Here is a 13091-nt window from a genome sequence, read left to right as displayed (position 1 = left end):
ATCTCGGACCCTCCAACATATCTCACACCATCCAATACAGCTCACACTCTCCAACACATCTCACACTCTACAACACATCTCGGACCCTCCAACATATCTCACACCATCCAATACAGCTCACACTCTCCAACACATCTCACACTCTACAACACATTTCGCATTCTCCAAAACAACTCCCACTCTCCATCACATCTCACACTCTCCAATGCATCTCAGATGCTCCAACACATCTAACACTCTCCAACACATCCCACAACCAACAACACATCTCACAGTCTTCAAAATATCTCACTCTCTCCAACACAACTCACACCATACAACACATCTCACACTCTCCAAAACATCTGGCACTCTCCAACACAGCTCCCGCTCTCCAACACAGCTCACAAGCTCCAACACATCTCAAAGTCTTCAAAACACGCCACTCTCTCCAAAACATCTCAGTCTCCCAAACACATCTCAGACCCTGCAAAACATCTTATACTATCCAACACATCTCACACTCTCCAACAAATCTTGCATCATCCCACACATCTCCCACTCTCCAACAGATCTCACACAATCCAACACAGCTCCCACTCACCATCACAACTCCCACCCTCCAACACATCTCACACTCTCCAACACATCTCACACCCTCCAACACATCTCACACTCTCCAAAACATCTGGCACTCTCCAACACGGCTCCCACTCTCCAACACAGCTCACAAGCTCCAACACATCTCAAAGTCTTCAAAACACGCCACTCTCTCCAAAACATCTCAGTCTCCCAAACACATCTCAGACCCTGCAAAACATCTTACACAATCCAACACATCTCACACTCATCAACACATCTCACACCATCCAACACATCTCAAACTCTCCAACACATCTGGCACTCGCCAACACAGCTCCCACTCTCCAACACAGCTCACAAGCTCCAACACATCTCAAAGTCTTCAAAACACCTCACTCTCTCCAAAACATCTCACTCTCCCAAACACATCTCAGACCCTGCAAAACATCTTACACTATCCAACACTTCTCACACTCACCAACACATTTCACTCCATCCAACACATCTCACACTCTCCAACACATCTGACAGTCTCCAACACAGCTCACACTCTCTAACACAGCTCACACTCTCCAACTCATCTCAAAGTCTTCAAAACACTCTCTCCCAAACATCTCACTCTCCCAAACACATCTCACACCCTGCAAAACATCTTACACTATCCAACACATCTCACAATCCCCAACACATCTCTCACTCTCCAACACATCTCACGCCCACCAACACATCTTGCACTCTCCAACAGATCTCACACCATCCAACACAGCTCCCACTCGCCATCACAACTCCCACCCTCCGACACATCTCACACCCTCGAACACATCACACAGCATCCAACCCATTTCACATCTCCAACACATCTCACACTCTACAGCACATCTCACATTCTCCAAAACAACTCCCACTCTCCAATGCATCTCACACCCTCCAACACATCTCATACTCTCCAACAGATCTCACACTCGACAACACATCTTACATTCTCCAACACATCTCACAACCAACAACACATCTCACAGTATTCAAAATATCTCACTCTCTCCAACACATCTGGCACTCTCCAATACAGCTCCCACTCTCCAACACAGCTCACAAGCTCCAACACATCTCAAAGTCTTCAAAACACCTCACTCTCTCCAAAACATCTCACTCTCCCAAACACATCTCAGACCCGGCAAAACATCTTACACTATCCAACACATTTCACACGCTCCAACTAATCTGACAACATCCAACACATCTCGCACTCATGAACACATCTCATTACCTCCAACCCATTCACACTCACCAACACATCTCACACTCTCCAACACATCTCACACCCTCCAACAATCTCACACCCTCCAACACAACTTGCACTATCCAACACATCTCACACCCTCCAACATATCTCACACTCTCCAATACTCTCCATCTCACACTTTTCAATACCTCTCACACTCTCCAACCCTGCTCACACCCTCCAACACATCTCACACTCTAACAAATCTTACACTATCCAACACTTCTCACATTCTCCAAATCAACTCCAACACTCCATCACATCTCACACTCTCCAATGCATCTCACACCCTCCAACACATCTAACACTCTCCAACACATCTCACAATCTCTAACACATCTTACACTCTCCAACACATCTCACAACCACCAACACATCTCACAGTCTTCAAAAAATCTCACTCTCTGCAACACATCCCACTCTCTCCAACACATCTCACACCATCCAACACATCTCACACTCTCCAACACATTTGGCACTCTCCAACACAGCTCACACTCTCCAACACAGCTCTCACCTCCCAACACATCTCAACGTCTTCAAAACACCTCACTCTCTCCCAAACATCTCACTCTCCCAAACACATCTCAGACCCAGCAAAACATCTTACACTATCCAACACATCTCACATATTCCAACCCACCACCCACTCTCCGACATATCTCACATTCTCTAACACATCCCTCAATCCCCAATACATCTCCCAATCTCTAACATATCTCACACTCTCCAATACATCTTAAACCCTCCAACACATCCCATACTCTTCAACTCATCTCACACCCTCCAACGCATCTCACACCCTCCAACACATCTGAATCTCTCCAAAATGTATCACAATCTTCAACACATCTCACTCTTCAACACACCTCACGCTCTCCAACACATATCCCACTTTCCAACACATCCCACACTCTCAAACACATCTCCCACTTTCCAACACATCTTACACTCTCCAACACATCTACCACTCTCCAACACATCTCACATAGCCAATACTTATCACACCCTCCAAAACTTCTCACACCCTCCAACACACCTCACACCCTTCAACACATCTCACACCCTCGAACACATCTCACACCCTTCAACATATCTCACACCCTCAAACACACCTCACATCCTCCAACATATCTCACTCCCTCCAACACATCTCACACCATCCAACATATCTCACTCCCTCCAACACATCTCACACCATCCAACACATCTCACACAATCCAACAAATCTCACACTCACCAACACATCTCACTTCATCCCACACAACTCACACTCCCCAACATATCTCACACTCCCCAACACATCTCACACTCTCCAACACATCTCACACCCTCCAACACATCTCACACTCTCCAACACATCTGGCACTCTCCAACACAGCTCACACTCTACAACACATCTCACATTCTCCAAAACAACTCCCACTCTCCATCACATCTCACACTATCCAATGCATCTCACACCCTCGAACACATCTCACTCTCTCCAACACATCTTACAATCTCTAACACATCTCACATTCTCCAACACATCTTACATTCTCCAACACATCTCACAACCAACAACACATCTCACACCCTCCAACACAACTTACACCATCCAACACATCTCACTCCCTCCAACACATTTCACACTCACCAACACATCTCACATTCTCCAACATATTTCACTCCATCCAACACATCTCACACTCTCCAACACATCTCGCATTCTCCAATATATCTTACACGTTCCAATACATCTCACACTCTCCAACACTGCTCACACCCTCCAACATATCTCACACTCTCCAACAGATCTTACACCATCCAACACATCTCTCACCCACAAGTACATCTCACACCCTCCAACACAATTTACACCATCTAACACATCTCACTCTCTCCACCACATTTCACACACACCACCACATCTCACACCATCCAACACATCTCACACCCTCCAACACATCTCACATCATCCAACAAATGTTACACCTTCCAAAACATCTCACACCCTTCAACACATCTCACACCCTCCAACATATCTCACTCCCTCCAACACATCTCACACCCTCTAATACATCTCACCCACTCCAACACATCTCACACCATCCAACACGTCTCACATCATCCAACACATCTCACACTCTCCACCACAACTCACACACCACAACACATCTCACACTTTCCAATGCATTTCATACTCTCCAACACATCTCACATACTCCAACACATCACATATCTCCAACACATCTCACAACCTCCAACATATCTCAAACTCGCCAATACATCTCACACGTTTCAATATATCTCACACTCTCCAACCCTGCTCACACCCTCCAACACATCTCAAACTCTCCAACAAATCTTACACCATCCAACAAATCTCGCACTCATGAACACATCTCACTACCTGCAACACATTTCACACTCACCAACTCATCTCACACTCACCAACACTTTTCACACCCTCCAACAATCTCACACCATCCAACACAACTCGCACCATCCAACACATCTCACACCCTCCAACATATCTCACACTCTCCAATACATCTCACATTTTTCAATACATAAAACACTCTACAACCCTGCTTACACCCTGCAACACATCTCACACTCTCCAACACATCTCATGATCTCTAACACATCTTACACTCTACAACACATCTCACACTCTCCAACACACCTCACAACCACCAACACATCTCACAGTCTTCAAAAAATCTCACTCTCTCCAACACATCTCACTCACTCCAACCCATCTCACACCATCCAACACATCTCACACTCTCCAACACATTTGGCACTCTCCAACACAGCTCACACCCTCCAACACATCTCAAAGTCTTCAAAACACCTCAATCTCTCCCAAACATCTCATTCTCCCAAACACATCTCAGACCCCGCAAAACATCTTATACTATCCAATACATCTCACATTCCCCAACACATCTCTCCCTCTCCAACACATTTCACACCCACCTACACATCTCATACTTTCCAACACATCTCCCACTATCCAACACATCTCCCACTATCCAACAGATCTTACACCATCCAATACAGATCCCACTCTCCAACACATTTCACACTCTCCAACACATCTCTCTCTCTTCAACACAACTCACCCCCTCCAAGACATCTCACCCCCTCCAACACATCTCACACTCTCCAACGCATCTCACACCCTCCAATATATCTCACACTCTCCAACACATCTCACACTCTCCAACACATCTTACATTCTCCAACACATCTCACAACCAACAACACATCTCAAAGTCTTCAAAACACCTCACTCTCTCCCAAACATCTCACTCTCCCAAACACATCTCACACCCTGCAAAACATCTTACACTATCCAACACATCTCACTCTCCCAAACACATCTCTCACTCTCCAAAACAACCCGCGCCCACCAACACATCTCACACTCTCCAACACATCTGGCACTCTCCAACACAGCTCACACTCTACAACACATCTCACACTCTCCAAAATAATTCCCACTCTCCAACACATCTCACACTATCCAATGCATCTTACACCCTCCAACACATCTAACACTCTCCAACACATCTTACAATCTCTAACACATCTCACACTCTACAACACATCTTACATTCTCCAACACATCTCACAACCAACAACACATCTCACAGTCTTCAAAATATCTCACGCTTTCCAATACATCTCACACCATCCAACACATCACACACTCTCCAACACATCTGGCACTCTCCAACACGGCTCCCACTCTCCAACACAGCTCTCAAGCTCCAACACATCTCAAAGTCTTCAAAACACCTCACTCTCTACAAAACATCTCACTCTCCCAAACACAACTCAGACACGGCAAAACTTCTTACACTATCCAACACATCTCACACTCACCAACACATTTCACTCCATCCAACACATCTCACACTCTCCAACACATCTGACAGTCTCCAACACATCTGACAGTCTCCAACACAGCTCACACCCTCCAACACAGCTCAAAGTCTTCAAAACACCTCACTCTCTCCCAAACATCTCACTCTCCCAAACACATCTCACTCTCCCAAACACATCTCACACCCTGCAAAACATCTTATACTATCCAACACATCTCACACTCCCCAACACATCTCTCACTCTCCAACACATTTCATGCCCACCAACACATCTCACACTCTCCAACAGATCTCACACCATCCATCACTCTCCAACAAATCTTACACTATCCAACACTTCTCACATTCTCCAAATCAACTCCCACTCTCCATCATATCTCACACTCTCCAATGCATCTCACATCCTCCAACACATCTAACACTCTCCAACACATCTTACATTCTTCAATACATCTCACAACCAACAACACATCTCACAGTCTTCAAAATATCTCACTCTTTCCAACACACCTCACACCATCCAACACATCTCACACTCTCCAACACATCTGGCACTCGCCAACACAGCTCTCACTCTCCAACACAGCTCACAAGTTCCAACACATCTCAACGTCTTCAAAACACCTCACTCTCTCCAAAACATCTCACTCTCCCAAACACATCTCAGACCCTGCAAAGCATCTTACACTATCCAACACATCTCACACTCTCCAACTAATCTGACACCATCCAACACATCTCGCACTCATGAACACATCTCACTACCTCCAACCCATTCACACTCACCAACACATCTCACACACACCAATGCATTTCACTCCATACAACACATCTCACACTCTCCAACACATCTCACACCCTCCAACAATCTCACACCATCCAACACAACTCGCACCATCCAACACATCTCATACCCTCCAACATATCTCACACTCTCCAATACATCTCACACTTTTCAATATATCTCACTCTCTCCAACCCTGCTCACACCCTCCAACACATCACAAACTCACCAAAAAATCTTACACCATCCAACACTTCCCACATTCTCCAAATCAACTCCCACTCTCCATCACATCTCACACTCTCCAATGCATCTCACACCCTCCAACACATCTAACGCTCTCCAACACATCTCACGATCTCTAAAACATCTTAAACTCTCCAACACATCTCACACTCTCTAACACATCTTACACTCTCCAACACATCTCAGAACCACCAACACATCTCACAGTCTTCAAAAAAAATCTCACTCTCTCCAACACATCTCACACCATCTAACACATCTCACACTCTCCAACACATTTGGCACTCTCCAACACAGCTCACACTCTCCAACACAGCTCACACCCTCCAACACATCTCAACGTCTACAAAACACCTCACTCTCTCCCAAACATCTCACTCTCCCAAACACATCTCACACCCTGCAAAACATCTTATACTATCCAACACATCTCACATTCCCCAACACATTTCTCCCTCTCCAACACATCTCACGCCCACCTACACATCTCATACTTTCCAACACATCTTGCACCATCCAACACATCTCCCACTATCCAACAGATCTTACACCATCCAATACAGCTCCCACTCTCCAACACATTTCACACTCTCCAACACATCTCTCACCCTTCAACACAGCTCATCCCCTCCAAGACATCTCACCCCCTCCAACACATCTCACACTCTCCAACGCATCTCACACCCTCCAATATATCTCACGCTCTCCAACACATCTCACATTCTCCAACACATCTTACATTCTCCAACACATCTCACAACCAACAACACATCTCACAGTCTTCAAAATATCTCACTCTCTCCAACACATCTCACACTCTTCAACGCATCTCACACCCTCCAATATATCTCACACTCTCCAACACATCTCACACTCTCCAACACATCTTACATTCTCCAACACATCTCACAACCAACAACACATCTCACAGTCTTCAAAATATCTCACTCTCTCCAACACATCACACCCCCTCCAACACATCTCACACTCTCCAACGCATCTCACACCCTCCAATATATCTCACACTCTCCAACACATCTCACAATCTCCAACACATCTCACAACCAACCACACATCTCAAAGTCTTCAAAACACCTCACTGTCTCCCAAACATATCACTCTCCCAAACACATCTCACACTCTGCAAAACATCTTACACTATCCAACACATCTCACTCTCCCAAACACATCTCTCACTCTCCAAAACATCCCGCGCCCACCAACACATCTCACACTCTCCAACACATCTGGCACTCTCCAACACAGCTCACACTCTACAACACATCTCACATTCTCCAAAACAATTCCCACTCTCCAACACATCTCACACTATCCAATGCATCTTACACCCTCCAACACATCTAACACTCTCCAACACATCTTACATTCTCTAACACATCTCACACTCTACAACACATCTTACATTCTCCGACACATCTCACAACCAACAACGCATCTCACAGTCGTCAAAATATCTCACTCTTTCCAACACATCTCACACCATCCAACACATCACACACTCTCCAACACATCTGGCACTCTCCAACACATCTGACAGTCTCCAACACAGCTCACACCCTCCAACACATCTCAAAGTCTTCAAAACACCTCACTCTCTACAAAACATCTCACTCTCCCAAACACATCTCAGACCCGGCAAAACATCTTACACTATCCAACACATCTCACACTCACCAACACATTTCACTCCATCCAACACATCTCACACTCTCCAACACATCTGACAGACTCCAACACACCTCACACTCTCCAACACAGCTCATACCCTCCAACACAGCTCAAAGTCTTCAAAACACCTCACTCTCTCCCAAACATCTCACTCTCCCAAACACATCTCACACCTTGCAAAACATCTTATACTATCCAACACATTTCACACTCCCCAACACATCTCTCACCCTCCAACACACCTCACGCCCACCAACTCATCTCACACTCTCCAACAGATCTCACACCATCCATCACTCTCCAACAAATCTTACACTATCCAACACTTTTCACATTCCCCAAATCAACTCCCACTCTCCATCAGATCTCACACTCTCCAATGCATCTCACATCCTCCAACACATCTAACACTCTCCAACACATCTTACAATCTCTAACACATCTCACATTCTCCAACACATCTTACATTCTTCAATACATCTCACAACCAACAACACATCTCACAGTCTTCAAAATATCTCACTCTTTCCAACACATCTCACACCATCCAACACATCTCACACTCTCCAACACATCTGGCACTCGCCAACACAGCTCCCACTCTCCAACACAGCTCACAAACTCCAACACATCTCAACGTCTTCAAAACACCTCACTCTCTCCAAAACATCTCACTCTCCCAAACACATCTCAGACCCTGCAAAGCATCTTACACTATCCAACACATCTCACACTCTCCAACTAATCTGACACCATCCAACACATCTCACACTCTCTTAAACATCTCACACACTCTTACACATCTCACACTCTCCAACACACTTCTCACTCTCCAACACATCTCACACTCTCCACCATGTCTCATACTCTCTAAAACATGTCACACCATTCAGCACATCTCACACCATCCAAAACATCTCTCAACATCCAACACATCTCACCCACTCCAACACATCTCGCACTTTCCAATATGTCTCACACCCTTCAACACATCTCACACCCTTGAACATATCTCATACCATCCAACATACCTCACTCCCTACAACACATCTCACACCATCCAATACATTTCACCCACTCCAACACAGCTCACACCCTCCAACACATCTCGCACTTTCCAACACATCTCACACCATCCAACATACCTCACTCCCTACAACACATCTCACACCTTCCAACACATCTCGCACTTTCCAACACGTCTCACACCCTTCAACACATCTCACACTCTCCAACACATCTCACACCTTCCAAAACATATCGCACTATCCCACACATCTCACAGCCTCCAGCACATCTCACGCTCTCCAACACACTGCACACTCTCGAACACATCTCACACCATCCAAAAAACCTTACATTCTCCAACACATCTCACACTCTCCAACTCATCTCACATTCTTTAACACATCTCACACTCTCTTAAACTTCTCACACTCTCTTACACATCTCACACTCTCCAACCCACTTCTCACTCTCCAACACATCTCACACTCTCGAACATATCTCACACTCTCCAACACATCTCACACCATCCAGTGCATCTCACAGCATCCAACACATCGCACACCCTCCACCACAACTCACACTCCCCAATACATCTCACTCTCTCCAGCACACCCCACTCCCTCCAACACATCTCACACCATCCAACACATCTCACACTCCCCAACACATCTCACACTCCCCAACACATCACACACCCACCAACACATCTCACACCATCCAATACATCTCAGACCCTCTAACACCTCACACTCTCCAACACATCTCACACTCTCCAACACATCTCTCAGTCTCCAACACAGCTGACACTTTCCTACTCAGGTCACTCTGAATAACTCAATCAAACCCATCACAACATCCCACACTCAACCACAGAGCTCTGCATCAGCAACAGAGCTCACAAGCATTGACACAACTCACACTCATAAACACAGTCTCATCTCCAACACAGTTCACCCTTGCCTACAAAGCTCATTGCCTTCAACACAGGTCACTCTGCACAACTCAGTCACACCCATCTAAACATCTCACACTCAACGATGCAGACACACCCTCTAACACTGCTCACACCCAACACAGCTCTCACTCACCAACACAGCGTATATTCATCATCACAGCTCACAATCTCTGACATACCTCTAACCCTCAAGTACAACTCACAACCAAACCACTCTCCAGCAAAACTCACTCCCTAACAAGACTCCCACTCACCAACTCATCTCACACACACTAACATTACCATGCCCTACAATGCAGCTCACAATCAGTATAAAATGCACACCAACACATCTCGCACCCACCAACACAGCTCACACTCATCAACACATCTCGCACACTCCAACACATCTCGCACTCTGCAACATATTCACTCTGTTCAACACGGTCTCACGCTATCACAAGTTCACACCCTAATGCTGATCACATCAACCAAGTCAGCACACACTCTCCAACACAGCTCACACTCACAACCACTAACAACTCACACTCTCCATCACAGTCTCACTCTCAAATGCAGCTCACACTCACAAACACTGCTCACAATCAGCCACCCAGCTCACACTCCCCTATCCAGCTCAGATTTTCCAACCTAGTTCACACTTATGAACACAGCTCAAACCCTCCAACTCAGTTCACTTGCACTAACAGAGCTCACAGTCTCCAACCCAGCTCACTCTCACCAAATACAGCTCATGATCTCCAATGCAGCTCACATTCATCAACACAGCTCACACCCTCCAACACAGCTCCCCCTCTCCAACAGAGCTCACACTCACCCACACAGCTTACACTCACCCACACAGCTAATACTCAACAGCATAGCTACAACTCTTCAAAATAACTCACACTCCTAACACAGCACACACTAACAAACACAGCCCACACTCTCACCAGCCAACACAGCCCACATGATCCAGAATATTTCAACAACACTAACACAACTCAAATTCATCAACACAGTCAAAACCTCCAACACAGCTCACACTCAACAACACACACAAAACTTCAAACACAGCTCACACTCAACAACACACTCAAAGCCTCCAACACAGCTCACACTCAACAACACACACAAAATCTCCAACACAGCTCACACTCAACAACACACTCAAAACTTCAAACACAGCTTCACACTCAACAACACACTCAAAACTTCCAACACAGCTTCACACTCAACAACACACTCAAAACCACAAACACAGCTCACACTCAACAACACATTCAAAACTTCCAACACAGCTCACACTCAAACCCTCCAACACAGCTCACACTCAACAACACACTCAAAATCTCAAACACGCTCACACTCAACAACACACACAAAACCTTCAAAACAGCTCACACTCAACGACACACTCAAAGCCTCCAACACAGCTCACACTCAAACCCTCCAACACAGCTCACACTCAACAACACACTCAAAATCTCCAACACAGCTCACTCTCATCAACACACTCAAAACATCCAATACACCTCACACTCAACAACACACTCAAATCTTCAAACACAGCTCACACTCAACAACACACTCAAAACCTCCAACAAAGCTCACACTCAACAACACACTCAAATCTTCAAACACAGCTCACACTCAACAACACACTCAAAACCTCCAACCAGGCACACACTCAACAACACATTCAAAACTTCCAACACAGCTCACACTCAACCACACACTCAAAATCTCCAACACAGCTCACACTCAACAACACACTCAAAACCTCCAACACAGCTCACACTCAACAACACACTCAAATCTTCAAACACAGCTCACACTCAACAACACACTCAAAACCTCCAACCAGGCACACACTCAACAACACTCTCAAAACTTCAAACACAGCTCACACTCAGCAACACACACAAAATCTCCAACACAGCTCACTCTCAACAACACACTCAAAACTTCCAACACAGCTCAAACTCAACCACACACTCAAAATCTCCAACACAGCTTCACACTCAACAACACACTCAAAACCTCCAACACAGCTCACACTCAACAACACACTCAAAACCTCCAACACAGCTCACACTCAACGACACACTCAAAATCTCCAACACAGCTCACACTCAAACCCTCCAACACAGCTCACACTCAAAAACACACTCAAAATCTCCAACACAGCTCACACTCAACAACACACTCAAAGCCTCCAACACAGCTCACACTCAATGACACACTCAAAGCCTCCAACACAGCTCACACTCAAACCCTCCAACACAGCTCACACTCAACAACACACTCAAAATCTCCAACACAGCTCACTCTCATCAACACACTCAAAACCTCCAATACACCTCACACTCAACAACACACTCAAATCTTCAAACACACCTCACACTCAACAACACACTCAAAACCTCCAACAGAGCTCACACTCAACAATCCATTCAAATCTTCAAACACAGCTCACACTCAACAACACACTCAAAACCTCCAACCAGGCACACACTCAACAACACATTCAAAACTTTCAACACAGCTCACACTCAACCACACACTCAAAATCTCCAACACAGCTCACTCTCAACAACACACTCAAAACTTCCAACACAGCTCACACTCAACCACACACTCAAAATTTCCAACACAGCACACACTCAACAACACACTCAAAACCTCCAACACAGCTCACACTCA

This window comes from Hemiscyllium ocellatum, chromosome 42 (genome assembly GCF_020745735.1).
Source record: "Hemiscyllium ocellatum isolate sHemOce1 chromosome 42, sHemOce1.pat.X.cur, whole genome shotgun sequence".
Lineage (NCBI taxonomy): Eukaryota > Metazoa > Chordata > Chondrichthyes > Orectolobiformes > Hemiscylliidae > Hemiscyllium > Hemiscyllium ocellatum.
This window is presented reverse-complemented; position numbering follows the sequence as displayed.